The sequence below is a fragment of the Mustela erminea genome, chromosome 8 (assembly GCF_009829155.1).
Source record: "Mustela erminea isolate mMusErm1 chromosome 8, mMusErm1.Pri, whole genome shotgun sequence".
Taxonomy (NCBI): Eukaryota; Metazoa; Chordata; class Mammalia; order Carnivora; family Mustelidae; genus Mustela; species Mustela erminea.
In genome coordinates, this window is record NC_045621.1 from 114,522,871 (window position 1) to 114,539,865 (window position 16,995).

At 42.9% G+C, this 16,995-nt stretch overlaps 1 long non-coding RNA gene across 2 annotated transcripts; it reads right to left on the reverse strand.

The window, feature by feature from the left end:
* Positions 1-5,350: 5,350 nt before the first annotated feature.
* LOC116596835 lies at positions 5,351-16,995 on the reverse strand. Of its 2 annotated transcripts, XR_004288331.1 has the most exons (4): positions 16,888-16,995; positions 14,838-14,943; positions 14,341-14,449; positions 5,351-5,372 (listed from the first exon to the last, which is right to left on the reverse strand). It is a non-coding gene; the product is annotated as an uncharacterized LOC116596835 (long non-coding RNA). The 2 variants fall into 2 exon arrangements; XR_004288330.1 differs by lacking the exon at positions 5,351-5,372 and having other exon boundaries at positions 14,258-14,449.

The following is a 16,995-nucleotide window of genomic DNA, read 5'->3' on the forward strand; positions in this document are numbered from 1 at the left end:
CAGGAGATATCTGCAGAGGCTGCAGGAAGGAAGCTTATTATCTGGGTTCTTCAGAGAACAAATTGGATATCTATACATAAATATATGAGATATGTATCTATGTCAATATCTATCTATATATTGAGTGGGGGGAGAAGGAAATTTATTTTAAGGAATTGGCTCATGGTTATGGAGAGTACAAATGCAAAAACTGTAGGGTGGGCTGGCAGGCTCAGACCCTGGAAGAGCTGATATTGCAATTCAAGACTATATTAATCATATTTTTAATTTTCTGTATTTTATGGTGACCAGACATCTTACTAGAGGTTGGCAAGGAGAGCTGTTCTATTCACGAAGATAATAATCAAATGGTAACATACCTTTCATATGCAAACCAACCAATCCCAAGGCCTTACCTTAATACCTTCTTTATCTCACTCTCATCCACTGAAACCAATAGTTCTCTCATTCTAAATTAGTGCAAAAGTAGGTGTCAGACAAATAAAAACCACCCTTATATCCTAGAGCCGGTTGACATTTTTCAAACTGGCCAATCCTAGACTGTTTCCCCTGCTTTGCCTTGTTTTGTCCATAGAAACCACAGTAAAGGCTCTGGGTTATGCTTCACCTCACTCCTACTTCTGTCTCCTGACTTCAAACTGTGTGAAGTGGCATGCCTCCTCTTCTTCCTGGGAAATGCAAGTAACAAAAATTCCTCAATGTCATTTGCATCTTTGTATCATCATACAGTCCCTTCCATAAGTTAAAAATCCCAGAGGTATTTTAACACAAAGTTCAAAGGTTGTTAGGCTGGAAACCTATGAAGAGAGAATATTACAGTTCAAGTTTGGAGTGGTCGGCTGGTATAATAACCTTCTTCCTCTGGGACAGTTTGTTTTTGTTGTAGTTAGGCCTTTGACTGATGAGATGAGGGCCACTTGCATTACAGAAAGACCTATGCTTTATGCAAAGTCCACTGATTTAAGTATTAATCATATCCAAAATAAACTCTTTCATAGAAATATCTAGAATAACATTGGACCAAATATCTGGACACTGTGAACCAAATAGGTCAATACAAAAAATCAACCATATCAAGAATTTTATAGGAAATGTTCCCCATATTACATTAGGATCCCAAAGAGCCTAACAAGATAAGACACACTGGTCTCCTCAAGCCCAGAAGCATGCATGGAAGGAGTGGAAAGGAGAAAGCAAAGGAACGGGTAGATGAGCCCTTGCAGATTGATGAGCTAGGCATCTGTCAACCAACATCAAAGTATGAATGTGGTTTGAGGTGGTCTGTGAATGATAGGGCTCCAGCCTCCTGGCTGACACAATGCTGAGTTGCTCTAAAGGAGGGTACATTCATTCCTGGTATAAGGAAATCACTGTAATTTGTTTTGCCAAGAATAAAAACCAGAATATGGTCAAACAGAACCAACCATGAAAGGAAACAAAGCTCATGAAGTAACCAGAAGATATAAGATAAAGCAGATATGGACAAAGATTTCAGACTTCATAAATGCCAAACATTTTATATACCTTTAATCATTTCCTTGTGTCTGTTAATTTTTAAATATTCATTGCCATTGTATCTGTTATCACTTGCTGAATAACAGATGACCTCAAAACTACCAGCTAGGACTATCACTTACAGCATGGCTCTCTTGACCAACTCTCCAGTGAAACTAGTGAAGATGATATTTTTTTAAATGAAAGGGTATAGCAATGGTCTTACAGACATATAGCAAATGAAGGAAAATGTATTCAAGAAAACCTACAAAAACTTAGTAAGAACAGTAAAAGTCTGTGACACGTGAACCACAACCTGCTTTTTTTCTTCACCATCCCCAGCTCAGCATGAAACAAATTCCACTCCAGATGGCTGGAGCCAAGGACACAGGGCTCTCTGTCTCCCAGTTTGAGGGTTACAGCATCCTCCTGCAAGAGGAAAGATGCCAGTCTTTCATCCTGGACTCAGCTGATTGTTGTCAAGGGGACATTCCTGGCAAGTGTGGCCAAGATTGGACTCTCTACCACCCAGGCCTTACTCTGGAAGAGGCTCTCCCTGAGTATGGTGCACTGAAAATACTAGAACCCCACCTATCCTTGCCCTGGCAAATTGTCTAATGCTCAGTTTGGCAAGATAGGATGTCTGGAGGCCTTCTTTCCCCATATCATGGAGCATCTACCTTCTAACGCAGGGTGACAGAGAAGTATGCCTAATACCATAAGCTTCATTGAGCTGGGATCTTTTATCTTTTTTTTTTTTTTTTTCAAAAACCTAGCAGAGAAGATTGTATTTGCCATATAAGTTAATCTATGCTACTTTTTAAAATAAAATAAATGAAATAAATAAGAATAAATAAAAAAATAAAAACCACCCTTATATCCTAGAGCCGGTTGACATTTTTCAAACTGGCCAATCCTAGACTGTTTCCCCTGCTCTGCCTTGTTTTGTCCATAGAAACCACAGTAAAGGCTCTGGGTTATGTTTCACCTCACTCCTACTCCTAACATTGACGACTCTAAAATCAAAAGACTCAAAATAAGTTTAAAAAAAAAATAAAAGAAAATCCATGACTAAAATAAATGAAAAACTAAAAATCAATAAGTATAAGAATAAAGTACTTAATAAAAATAAACCTAGAAGAAATTCTAAAATGAAATAATTAAAAAACATGTATATAATTAAAAATCACCTTAAAGTTAAATGAATCTGAAAATAGATAACCATGTAAAGGAGTGCTGTAGATTTGGGGAAGATGAAGGCAGTTGTCCCTTCCAAGTTGTACAGGCTACTCACTACATTAAAGAACAGAATCAAAATAGAGAAGGACAGTTGCAGTAGAAGTAGCAAAAGAGCAGAGCCCTATGAATGAGGGATAGGGGGACACAGCTGGAAAAACTCCAAAAACAAGCTTCCATGGGTTTGAGCACTTCACAGCAACAGTAGGAGAGAAAGAGCTCTGTGAGGCAAGCAGATCTCTTTAAGTCACACTGCTTTCCACAAATCCAAGAAAACAAGTTTAATGACAGAAAATAGTGCTTTCAAATACCAGGCAGTGGGGTTATAAGAGGAAAGAGAAGTAACTTTATAATAGCGCCACTGCAGAAAATGAAAGCATCGTTTCTTGACAGACTTCATCTATTTTAGTGTACTTTTTTTCAAAAATGAAGAGAAAGGCATTAAGGAAATTATACAGGATATTGAATGACACCATAAATTAGAGTTAGAAAAACTCAGTGATGAAAGAACAGGTCTCAGGGAAGAAGCAGCAGCATATTGAAACATCACTTCATAAATGAAATGTAAAGTAGTAAGCACAAGGCAGCAGACAATGTTATATGAGAATGGAAAGCAAGAAGAGGAAAATCCTAAAAAAGAAACTAAGCAAGATAGTACAAGATTTGAGAGAAAATGTCAAAATGTGAGGCTCAAGAGATAAAATGAATAATTGGAGTACCTGTGAGAAAAACAAAGGAAAGACAAAAAGTGTTAAAATAAAAATACAGGAAGTTTCCCAGAAACACAGTAGTGCTTTCAAACTATATCAACAGAGCACCCTAAGTACTGATTCAGAATGACAAATGGCAAGACGTAGTCTCATAAAATCATTGAGAGAAAATCAAATTAAAATTAAATTTAATGTAAAATTTAATTAAAACAAGGAAAAGGGAAATCCTTGGGCATCTAGGAAAAAAGAGCAAATGACATATAAAGGAAGGGAAATGAGAATGTCATCCACATTTCTGAGAGCCATATTTTGTATCACAAGAAAATGGAGTAATGTATTGAAAGACACTGAACAGAAGAAACAGTGAGCCATGGATTTTCTAGCTAGAAAACCTGATTTATACAGAATAAAAGTCTTGGCATTCAAGTCATCATGCAAGAACTTAGGCAATATTATTCTCATGATCCCTTGAAGACAGATGACCAAACTTAGGACAAGAAATGCCCTGAAAGAATGTAAGGACAGATGGTTAACAGGAAATCTATGATGACTTTGCATGACTAAAAGTCTATGGGAGAGAGAATGACCTCAGTGACAGTTACTAGGATAATTGCCTCATAATAATTCAAGAGCTTTCTTGGTTTGGGATGCTTTCTATTTAAGGTTAACATATTTTTAAAATCATTGGTAGGAAATATTGCTTAATATAGATAGTGTATGTTAATTAATTGATTTTAAATTAAAAATATAGGATTTCCAACATTAAATATAAAGAAGATTCACCAAAACGCATTCCAAGTCCACACAATTCAGGAAGGAAATAACTGGCACTACATTAGCTGACTTGGGAGATAGGAGTGTTCATGGAGGAGCTGAGAGGCAGCTCTGTTGTTGCCTCATGGCTGATTAAAGCCCCCTGCAAAAACAAAAACAAAAACAAAAGAAGAGCTGGGCAAGCTCCAGCTCCTCTGAGGCCCAGGCTGGGCACTCAAATGAGCAGTGACAGAATCTGTAGCACAAGCAGGAATCTATAGGGGTCACATAAATAGATAGAAGAGGGGTTCAGCAGGGTGGGTGTGTAGGTGCCTCTCAGGCCGTGGGAAAATGACCTTGAGCCCCAGAATGCCCAGTGGTCACAAGGTACTGAGGCCTGTTTGCTACTCTGTGCTGAGGGTGTGATGTGTCAACACACACAGTCATTTCACCTGGGTGATGAGCAGGGCAGCTTTTAGGGTCAGGTTGCCTGGACAGGGAAATAATGAAAAGGAAAGGGGAAGATTTTTCATCTCCAGGGATGAACAGTCTGAGTCCCACAGACCTGGGCCAAGAGAGGAGCTCGTCTCAGATTTCATGGAACAGGAGTAGAAAGATGACCCTTTCTTTCTGCCCAACCCTCCACTCAAGAGAGTCCTGTCGTGAAAGCTGCATTTCAACAGCGAATAGCTTCCTGGAGTGCTTCTCTTTTGCCCTAGTAAGAATTTTTCTTTCTAGCACAACCACCAAACTGTGCCTGTGCCTTTCAATTAAGAAAAAATTCTTATGCAGTGGTAATAAAAACATAGGAAAGCAACAAAGTATATGTGAATTTACTTGCCTTCTCTGCTTCCTCTGTGCACCTGTTCCACATGCCCATTTCCTCTACTTTTTCATGCTCTTTTACTTATTCAATCCTTTCTCTAGAGTCCATGACAAGAGAATTTCTTTTTTTTTTTTTAAAGATTTTATTTATTTATTTGACAGACAGAGATCACAAGTAGGCAGAGAGGCAGGCAGAGAGAGAGAGAGAGAGAAAGAGGGAAGCAGGCTTCCTGCGGAGCAGAGAGCCCGATGCGGGGCTCGATCCCAGGACCCTGAGATCATGACCCGAGCCGAAGGCAGCAGCCCAAATCACTGAGCCACCCAGGCGCCCCGAGAATTTCTTGAAGCAGACTCCTGCTGGAAAGAAATTGAGAGCTGAAAGGAAGAAAACAATCATGCATGTCCAGAGCCATCCAATGCAGGAAATTTCCTGTGTAGGGAGTGCTCAGGGAAGAGTCAGCACTCCTGTGGCCACTCCAGCATGGTGGGCCCAGCTCTTCTGACTCCCAGCCCTGCTACCTTGGCATTCAGGGTTACTCAACACATAAGAATGTAGCTTGGCATTCAGAAATCAGGGAAGTGCTAGGAAAGTGTGTGAGAGGGGCTGTAGGGAGATTTTATGAACGCTGAAGATCCAGTGACCTTAGCTGTCTGGATGAGACCAGGTCCTTCAGGGTGAGAGTCATGAAAGAAGGAATGGGGAGGAGCTATAAAAGAAGCTTATGACTAAAAGAGAGAATTAAAAAGAGACCAAAAGTGGTGCCTGGGTGGCTGAGTTGTTGGGCATCTGCCTTCAGCTCAGGTCATAATCCCGGAGTCCTGGATTCGAGCCCTGCATTGGGCTGCCTGCTCATTGGGAGGCCTGCTTCTCCTTCTCCCATTCCCTCTCTTGCTGTGTTTCTCTCTGTCAAATAAATAAAGTCTTAAAAAAAAAGAGAGAGAGAGAGAGACCGAAAGATGAAATAAATCATATGGAGGTTGCTACTCTCCCTTTCTGAAAGTTGAGCTGGACTCAGAGCATCTGCCCAGGACACTGTCCAGGAGGGTGGAGGTATTCTCTCTGCACCATCCAACATGGTGGCCACTGGCACCTAGAGTTGACGGACACCTGAAAGAGGGCTCGATGACATAGAAGTGGGCTCATCTGGCTGGTGGCTACCATGCTAAATAGCACAGCCCTAGAGTTCCAGAAATGAAAAAGATGCTCTGTTTTTCCTTGCATAATGGTTCACTGGCTTGGGCACATACACTGGTGCCCTGGAAACATTGAAAGAGGAAGGTCAACATTCAGGTCCTAGAAGAGTTCCCAGCAGATAGCCCACTTAAAAACAGAGGTGAAGAGCATGGTTCCTCAGAACCTGGATTAGACACAATCAGAGCAGGAAGACCCTTCACTGTCTTCAGAAGCCTACCCTTGTTTAGAGGCTGGGCAGACACCTGCTTTGTCTGGGGCCCAAGAGGCCTGAGCCAGTTACAAAGGGATCCTTTTCACACCTGAACCAGATTCCAGTCCAGGAGCATATTCACCTGACTTTGCCAGGGCTGAACATGGGTGATGAGGATAGCGTGGTTGCTGCCCTTGCAAGGCTTGCTCATAGCCAGGATTCCTATTCCTGTGAGTGTGAAGACCTGCAGGGGGAGAGTCTGGGGCTGAGAATTCCAAACCCTTTTAGCTCCAACAGATGTCCTCAAGGCCATAAAGGGAGCAGCAAGGACCACCTGAGCTCTAGGCTCTGCTCCCATCTCTGCTGGCCTTGCCCTGCACTGAAGACTGTGCCCTCCCTACTTCCACTCTACTAGAACATGTTACCAGAGCCGCCCTAGCTCTTGAAGCTGCCCTTCAGTGTGAATGCATTTCTAGGCCAATCTCTGGAGACCTGACTTCACTTCTCTGCCTCTCACCATCTCTTGTTAGTGAAATTGTTAAAGTCATGAAATAAAGTAGCCTGTCACACAGGTAGTTGGAGAAGACAAGAGAACAGAAGGAAACTTTACTGCAGTCTTGTAGGGAGACCCCCATATGGTGCTTATGCTAGCAGCAACAACATATTTTGCCTCTTCCCCACTCAGAGGAGCACAAATATCGGTGAAGGGATGATCAGCCAGTCATGGCTGGGCTCAGGTGATGATGCTTTACTGAGTCTTCTAATGGTACTCTACAGAGTCTTCTGATCTTGAAACCTTAGGCCCTTCCTCTATCCCCTTGTCTGATGAGCTGAGCGTCTTCTCCTGTCCTCAGAATTTTTTTTTCTAGGCTCTGAGTGCTGCATTCACCCATGGAGCCTACCAGGTAGCTCTCTTGATCCTTAGAGCCTCCTTGTTGATGATACGGAAATGATAATCTGGAGGTTATGGATTTCTAGGATTTTCTGGAGTAAGTGACATTTATCAATCTAACAGTCTTAGATTTTGTTTTGTGGAAGAAAATATTGACACTGACAGGGCAAACAAAGTCCATTCAAATGCAACATATGTCATACACGTACATGACTAAATTGGAAAATTCAAACCATAATTTGTCTCATTTTATATTTTTATTTACTCAAAATGACAACCTAGGTTTGTTTCCTTCCAAAGGTCCACATGAGACAGCAAGAGTCTATTTTAACTGGTCAATTCGACAAGAACCTAAGTGATGCTTTCCTCTCCCATCTTCCTCCACCTTGGCAATATATAGCCTATTCTTTCCTCCTCTTTGGAAGGAAGCCAGGTGCCCACTTTAATGCTCATCCCCTGCTTCCCTACCTTTACAGTGTAGGGTCCTTTGGTTATCCCACAGAAACCATGCCTGGCACAGGTGAGAAAGACAGATTTTCCAAAATGGAATGCCATTTCCATGTTTGGCAACATCATCTGAGGTGAAATGTTAGATTCCCAACTGGAGAAATTTGGGATGAATTTTTCCCAACTCTACTTGAAGGCTCCCCCTTTCTCAGAGTCCTACCCAAGTTGGGTGTGGGGTTTGGCTGCCCCAGGGCCTGACTGCCACAGGAAGGAGCCCTGCTCCAGAACTGCAACTTTTGAGACTGTAGGAAAATTAACTCTGAAACTGCCTGTAATCAAAAGATTTTGGGAGTGAGGGAAGGGGAAACTGTGAAGCATCAGTGGAGGAAATACCCATTGGATGCTAAAAGTACTTACGTGCTGAGCAAGGATTGGGCCTGAAGTCTTGGGCCTGGCAAGCACTCCCCACAGGAGGCTCTACAGCATGGACTAAAGTTATAGTTGATGTCAAACTCATAGTAGAAATTTACAACCCCTTCCAGGCATTAGAGATGTGAGAGAAAGTGCATGGAGTTTGGAATCAAGGCACCAAACTTCAGTGCCCCATTTCTTATATGCTGGCCATGTGCGTACATTGTCCTCAAGCCTCTGTTACCTCACATAGCACACAAAGACCATAATGGCACCTTTTCTTTTCTCATGCTTGATCAAATGCCATGAAGGAAACCTAAAAGTCTGCTCAGAGGTGAGGTTTATTATTAGATGAAGTTATTATTGACTCAGTAACAGAGATTCTGAAGTATGGCTTTTGTTCATTTACAACCCTGTGAACATGTTCTTCAGTGGTGATGACACCCCCCCGCCCACCAGGTTTATTGAGGTACCCTTTGGTGTACAATAAAGTCCAGGGGCCCAAGCAGCACCAGGCTTCCCTTGAGAGAATGCACAGGGTCCAAGTGGATGCTCATTACTGACAATCCTTGTCTTGACCTCTGCACAACTGGTAACATGAGTTAAAAATTTGTCATACCAGCATTTGTAGGAGCTTTCACAGTGATGACCCTGTTCCAGTACTTAAGTGGTTCTTTAGTCCATTACAATTAGTGTCTTCAAATGTAACCTCCATTATTATTTAGGTATAACGAGGCCATTGCAAAGTTATTGTTAGCCTCATGGATCTCAAGAGGACAGGGCACAACATGCCATGTGGGGAAGCCCAGGGTCAGGAGGCAGAGGGGATCAAGGGAAAAATATACCAGGAAACTGTAGCAAGACAGTCTCTACACCCCAGAGTCTGCTGGAATTCTTCAAACTAGCCAATTCTAAGCCTTCTCACCTTGCCTTGCCCATTCTTTCCTATGGAAACCACATGTAAGGCTTTTGCCTATACTTTCTCTTGTTCCTTGTCTCCTGAATGAGCCTGGTCCTTCCCTGTGTGGCTCTGTGTGGTGTTCCATGCTTCCTATTTCTAGGGATCTGCAAGTATTAACTTCTTTCTTCATGACAGTCCTTTCTGTGTCTACATGTCTTACCCTACTTGATGAAAACAAGTCCCAGGTATATTTTAAAACAGCGAAGAAGTCACTCATGTCAATAAGCAATGAAGTTCTCATACACGTAGTACCAAAGTTCGAAGAAGTTTCAGGTCATTAACATTGTACGAGCATTAGAAATAGTTTCACAGGGATGCCTGGGTGGCTCAGAGGGTTAAAACCTCTGCCTTCAGCTTGGGTCATGATCCCAGGGTCCTGGGATGGAGTCCTCATCAGGCTCTCTGCTCAGCAGGAAGCCTGCTTCCCCCTCTCTCTCTGCCTGCCTCTCTGCCTACATGTGTTCTCTGTCTGTCAAATAAATTAAAAAAATAAAAAATAAAAAAAAGAAATAGGTTCACAGTAGATCCCATATCAGATGTAATGAAAATAAATTCATTGGAGGAAGTGTGAATTAGGATGCAGCACCATTTGTCAAATTATGGTTGGATCACAGCCATAGGTTGCATTCAGATGGAAAATTTGGTAAAGACTCAACAACAGCTTTTTGGCTACATGGGATCTACAATAGAATATTTTATGTGTTGTTTTAATTATGATGTAAAAATTCTGAGCTATCTATATATATAACAAACTGTATCTACCTTACTTATAATAAACCGATATACTTCCAATTATATAACATATTTGTGATTATATAAAGTAAATATTATAAGTAACAACATATTTTTATTGATCAATTTCTTTCTGGAGAGCTGGATATGGGACATTTTACTTGCATGTTGGTGTATAAACACTAATGGAAGTGCTGCAGACATTTACAAGCATGCTCCCACTCAGCTTGCCAGGATTCAGCTGCTGGGGCTTCAGCCATCTCTGTAGCTAAAAACTTTCATAATATGCAGCTGGGATCTAGCTGCTGGTCAAGAGATCAATGGAGGCCCCAGCAGTTCTAACTTGTTTTCCTTTCCAAAAGCAGAGAGACCAAGTTAAATGATTAAATTTTGCATATATAAAGCTTTTAGAACTTGATTTTAAAGACTCAAAGATAAATGCAATAAAACAGTCCATCACAGGAACTATTGCCTGTGTGATATAAAGCTACTTGTGCCAGAGTGGCTTTTGCAGACCTCAAACATTGGAAATACACTAAAAGCTCCATTTAATGCTCCCAGACAAGAAATCAATTGCTTCCAGGCTGGGATGGAGGGATTGTGATGTGGCCAAAATGTAGAAGAGGGCTCCTGGTCCAGCAGTCATTCACTTTGACTCTGGAAGTAAACTCTAATGCAGAAGTGGGTTAAAAGCTCTGAAAGGTCAGGAAATTGAAACCCTATGACTGGTATCAATCCCTGGGGCTTTCCTTGTTCCTTTTCTCAGTGTCCTCAAGTGGCTCCCTTAGCAAGAGCCCACATGGCCTTGTGGTAACAGATCCTACTTTTCTAGGCTATGCCAGGAGAGACTGAGTGAAAAGGAAAGCTGGCAAGGAAATAATAGTTCCTATAAACAATTCACAGTGGAGAGAGCTTGTAATCTGTCTCCATAGGAGGTCCCCTCACCAGCTGTCAGGGTGAGCAAAACCAGGGGTGTGAAAGGGCTAATCCCTGGGATGGGGCAGCTCTGACATTCTGGCCTAGGAAGGCTTTCTCTATGTGATTTCCTCAATGGCATGATGGAGACAAGACGTGACACATTTATGTCAAGTTTCCAACCATGAGCCCAGGATCCTCTTTTGTGTCCTGGGAAGTGTCACTTTTTAATGAGCTCTCTGGACACCTGGGGAGCTATTTATATGGAAAACACCTTTTATCCTCACATTCTCCATGCATTACAGAAGAAGCTGTTGACTTACTTTTCTCAATTACTGGATGATAATTATGTCCTTTTCTGAGTTAGATAGGTAAAGGTTTCTCAGGGAGAGAGAGAGGGTGGTAGGTAGATGATAAATCCATAGATCCATAGATAGAATGATAGATGGATGATAGAGAAATAAAAATGGTTAACTTGGTTTTTTTTTATTTATAGTCAGGAATTATTCTATTAGAAGGATCCAGTTTTCTACTTGAGAGTTAAATGAGTGTTCATGTCTTACATATTCATACTAGTAATGAAAACATTTTGCTTTTCCTTTTGACCACAATTGTAGCCTCTCAAGTGTGGGACAGTCCTCTCAGTTCAATTTCCTAAGTGCAGCCATTGGAAGTAAGACATGTCCCTTTTTCTCTGCCTATGCTTTTCAGCATACTTTTTATTGATATAATAAAAAGCATTTTGTAAATCTTCTACACATAGTATAAACCTTTTATCAGGTTCTGAGGATAAGTTTTCAAAGTTCATCAGTTGTCTCCAGAATAATTGAGCTGCAATACAAGGTACTGCTCAGAATGCACTGGAAACCGTTTAAAGACAACTTTGCTATCAAAAATCATGATTGCCTAGAAATATTTATGTCTCAAAACATTAGTAATTATTTTTTTCCAGAACCATAGTCCAAATCAACCCTTTACTGACCCGACCTGACTTTTTCCCCAAGAGGACATATAAATGATCCACAGATAGTAATTCTACAAGTCATAAAATATCAGTATCTTGATCAATTAGATATTAATTCAGGCTGTATTATCTATTCTAGAGCCCTTTTCTCGCTCCCATTTTTATTTGTTCACTGGAATAATTTGTAATATTCTCCTTGTTTTCAGTCCTCTGATTTCTAATTGTGGTAACTGTCAAAACAGGGCTGATTGATTATCTAAGAGCTAATGTAGCTGGCAGATCCAGCTTAGAAACACCTGACTCACAATCATTGTGCAATGCATCGGAAGATGCGCCCTTCAGTCCCTTTATTTTTTGCAAATTCAGATTGATTTCAGATTTCAGACTGGGGTTCAGATTGAGGCTGGATGCTTGCTTCATGGACCTGTCTTGAAAGCATAAGCAGTACTACAGTTGTACTGTGGAGGCCGAGAAAAATTAAGGCCATCCCACCTCAGGTTTAGCCTTAGCATAAGTACAGCCATCTCAGACCCCTGTGCCCAAGGGCTGAGCTTTCCCCTACTTTACTTTAGTTTCAGGAAGCCCTACCCTACTTTAGTTCCAGAGACCCCCCAACCCTATTTTAGTTCCAGGAAGCCCCACCCTACTTTAGTTCTAAGGACCCCCACCCTACTTTAGTAAGCCCCACCCTACTTAAATTCCAGAGACCTCCCCACCCTCCTTTAGTTCCAGGAAGTCCCATCCTACTTTAGTTCTAAGTGATGAAGTCCCAGAACCTAAGTCAGGTTCGGTGGGGTGAGGAGGTTCGGAGCCGACGAATAAGAAAGAATTCTTAAGACATCGTTGGTGCAAAATGGTGGTTTATTAAAGCACGGGGACAGGACCCGTGGGCAGGAAGAGCTGCTGCCCCGGGTTGTGAGGGTAGGCATGTTATATACCCCACGGTTGGGGGGAGGTGGTGACGGAATGGGAGATTTCGACAGAGTTCTCACATGTTAGGGAGGGCCTACAAGGTGCCGGGGGGAGTCCTTGCCCTTATGGTTTGATCAATGTCGTCCTTAGGTCAGGTATTAACATCAAGATTGTTGGGAGATTCTTGGTGGGGTATTATGATCCTGCTATCATTTACATTCCCTTCTACCTCAGCCTCCTCCAGTTTATGGTGAGGAGGGAGACCTTAGGGCTTCAGGAACCAAGAGTTATTTGCCTCTGGAAATTTGTGCTATTGATAAGTAACCTCCCTGTTTAGGTCTCTAGGACATCTGTAGAGCAAGGGAGATTCCTGTTCTGCAGGATTGCGATCCCTGCAAGTTAACTATTTATCGTTTTATGGCAGTCAGGGGTGCCTGAGGAATGCTACACATATGGAGGGGAGTGGGTGAAGAGGGGGTGCAAGGCGCCAGCTTTTGCTTTGTCCTCAGCCAGCCTCCTGCTCCCTCATCATAAGGACCCCCACCCTGCTTTAATAACAAGAAGCCCCACCCTGCTTTAGTTCCAAAGACCCCCACCCTGCTTTGGTTCAGAGACCACCACCCTGCTTTAGTAACAGGAACCCATAAATACCCCTGCCTTAACTAAGCTTTGTGTCCAAGTCCCTACACTGCTGTGTTGGGTATACTTGGGCCCAAGCTTAAGCTTGTTGAATAAACCCTCGTGTGATTGCATTGGTGTCGGCTCTTTGGTGGTCTCTCTGACGTGAAAAATCAGGTACAACAGTATGAGTTATGTTATTAACTTAGCTTCCTGTTTTTTTTTTTTAATATTCCTTACTTATGTCTTATGCCCCATGTATGATTAATCATTACCCCTGGTTTTTCCACTCTCTACTCCTTGTTTGCACATTGAGTATAGAAACCTGATGGTGATCAGGTGGTAACATCTGTCTCAAAATTATCTGATTCACCCCATCATACCAGATCCTGGGTGCACCTTGTTTGGAAGAATACATATATTTGGGTGGTTTCAAGATTCCCCCCACCCAAGGCTTCAAAAACTCATTCACCTCCTCTTGTGTATTCACCTCCTTCTCCAGTCACTATGTGTGTGTGTGTGTGTGTGTGTGTGTGTGTGTGTGTCCAGGTCTGAAAAAAAAAAATCCAGAGGGTGTGAGACACATTGTCACAGGCTGGTTTTAAGAAACTGAAATAGAGCTGCACCTGCTCTGATACAGGCCCTACTCTGCCTGAGCCTCCTCACTAGCTGCTGGGGCTCTGCTGCAGGGCTAAAGGATTGCAAAACCAGGCCCCAAGGCAAAAGTGGACCTGCCAGGCCTTCTACCTGGCAGAGGAAGGAAGCCCCACTGTGGGAGGCCCAGTTTCAGGAAGATGTGCCTTCCTGGGGCTTTCATATTTCTTTTCTTGCAACCAGAAACAGTGGGATTTCTGTGGAAATTAGAGAGCTGAAAGAGAATTTGTGTTTTTAGGGCTTAACAAACAAACCCTTCATCCCTTCTCATTTAGGCTGTGAGCTGACAAAAGGTGATCTTTCAGAGAATTCCACACCAGGTCATTTTAGCAATCAGGGGCAAAAAGATCTGATTTGAAATACAATAAAATAAAACAGCTTGCCGACCATGCTTGGTGGCACACACGCGTGTGTGCACACGTGAGACTCACCACCTCTATCCACTGAGCTCCCTCCGCTTCAGACACAAAGTTCCCATTATTTTGGAATGCTGACGATGCAGAGGGAGAGAACGTGGAGAACGTTGCACAGCGAGCAGGCCTAGTTTGGAGTGATAGGTGGCATTAGGGTGAGAACTCCCTGGCGCCCTCCGTGGGGGGCCCCAAGCTCCCTCCGCACCCAATCCTCTGTGAGCAGCCATAGCCTCCTCCCTTCAACTCCAGGCAGAGGGTGTGTGTGTGTGTGTGTGTGTGTGTGTGTGTGTGTGTGTGTACACGTTAGCGCAGGGAGAACATAGATTACTTCTTGTCCCATTTGCCCCATCCGTAGACGAGCACTTTGTACATTGTTCATTTCTAAGTTTTAGGAAGTTGGCCTCTGTGTATTTTGACCCTTTGCACCCTTTCTTCAGCAATTTGGAAAGGCATCCTCCCAAGCTTGGGGTGCTGGGCCCTGTTGAGGCTCTGTGTCAGAGAACCAACCAACTCACCGTCAGCGATCACAGAGAGCGGTTGCACCTGCTTCCTACACATCTCTGGGACCATTGTCTTTTCTCGAATCATCTCAAAAATGGCTTCAACTCTCCATCCTCGTCTCTGTAAGTGACACGATAGTTTATAGACCCAGCAACCCTCTCCTCCATCGAAATTCTAGACGTGTGATGTACCGCATATCCCCTGTGATGTGGAGGGACAGGCCAGGTGGTGGAGGTTCCAGGAGGACGCGGGTGGCAGATATTTTTGTATGTGAGATATGCAATACGACTCACCAAGAAGTGTGCTGGAATAAATACATTTTACAGCAGAAGCATGCAACACTGTAGCTTTTAAATGTACAGCCCTCCCACTCTGAAATATCTGAACCCATGGTAGGGGAAACACCGGGTAGGAACGCGGCCTGGACAGGGCTTGGTTTGTTGATAAGATCACTGATGGTGTTAGGGTACCGAGTCAACCACCCCTCAATTAGACAGAGAACACTCTCAATAATGCAAGTCACACAGCGAGGTTTATTTCCAGCTAGCTAGGGTCCAAGTATCCGCCGGGCGCGGCGGGTTTCAACAAGAACCCCGAGCACTCAAAGCCAAGGGTTTATATAGCATTTTCAAGGCACTTCTTCATGGCTACATATATGCGCCCCACTTTGACAGTTTAACTTTGTTTAAACTTTTGCCACCCCAGCACCACCCTGGCGCCATCCTGGCGGTTAAGTGAGATTTAGGTTTAGAAGAAATTTAACTTTATTTACATTTCCTTCTGCCTCAGCCTCCTTCAGTTTTATGGTGGGGAGGGCGACCTTAGGCCTTGAGGAACTGAGCCATTTGTCTCTGGAAATTGGGCCATTGAAGAGATAGCCCTTTTTGTTGTAAATCACCAGGACATTTGCAAAACAACAGAGACTCCTGTCTTGCAGGATTGTAATCTCTGCATGTTAACCATTTGTTTTCTTTAACATCTGGTCCCTGTGGCGCCATCGCCTAACCTCCCTGGTGGTAGATGATTAAGTTGTTTCTTGGGTTTTAACTACTTTCTCTTATCTCAAGTTATGTGCGCCTGTGGGCTGGTTAGGGATGCTCAGTAAAATGGTTTCCCAGCCTTCAGGATGGCCATTCTTAAACTAACCCACTCTTACAGTGCAAGGTGCCAGCTTTTGCTTTGTCAAGATGGCTGTACTTTGGAAGAGATTATGCTGAGTGAAATAAGTCAAGCAGAGAGAGTCAATTATCATATGATTTCACTTATTTGTGGAGCATAACAAAAAGCCTGGAGGACATGGGGAGTTAGAGAGAAGGGGGTTGGGGTAAATTGGAAGGGGAGGTGAATCATGAGAGACTATGGACTCTGAAAAACAATCTGAGGGGTTTGAAGTGGGGGGGGGGTGGTTGGTTGGAGGTCGGGGGACCAGGTGGTGGGTATAATAGAGGGCACGGATTGCATGGAGCACTGGGTGTGGTGAAAAAAATAATGATACCGTTATGCTGAAAATAAATAAATGGAAAAAAAAAGATGGCTGTACTTAGGGCTAGACTCGTGGATACAGCCTTGTTTTTCTTGGCCTCCACACCTGGAGCTGGTTTCCAGGACTTGTTTTTTAAGTCCTTTGGGGGGAAGGGGAGCAGGGACAGTAAAATAGGTCCTTACAATGGAATCTGCCAGAATATTTTGATCTTACTCTTCATTACTTTCGGATTTTTTTTTCTCTTTTTTTCTCCCCCTGGAAATACTTCAGAAATAAAGTGACTACATTTCCCGGCATAAAGTATATTCTAACCACAGGGTAACTCATCATTTTTAACATGAAAATAAACATTTAAACTTAAAAAAATAAAAGAAAAGAAAACAGCTTTCATCGCTGTATTGCAAAGAAGGTCCACCTCTTCCCCAAATGAGTCCTAACACCATGTCCTTGACTAGGACCTGTTTATTAAACAGGAGAAAGCACCCATTCCAAAAGCAATCGTTGATCTTCCCACAGAGAAAGTTACAAAAATGAACAGCTTCCCAGCAATCTGGGGCGTGGCACCACACCAAGGTACTCACCTTCCCTGCTGCTACAAGTGTTTCCTCTTAGCCCAAAGGAGTGAGTCTGGCTTTTTGTATGGGTGGGACTCCACCCCAAAGGTGTTGGATGGGAGTCCCTGGGGTAGT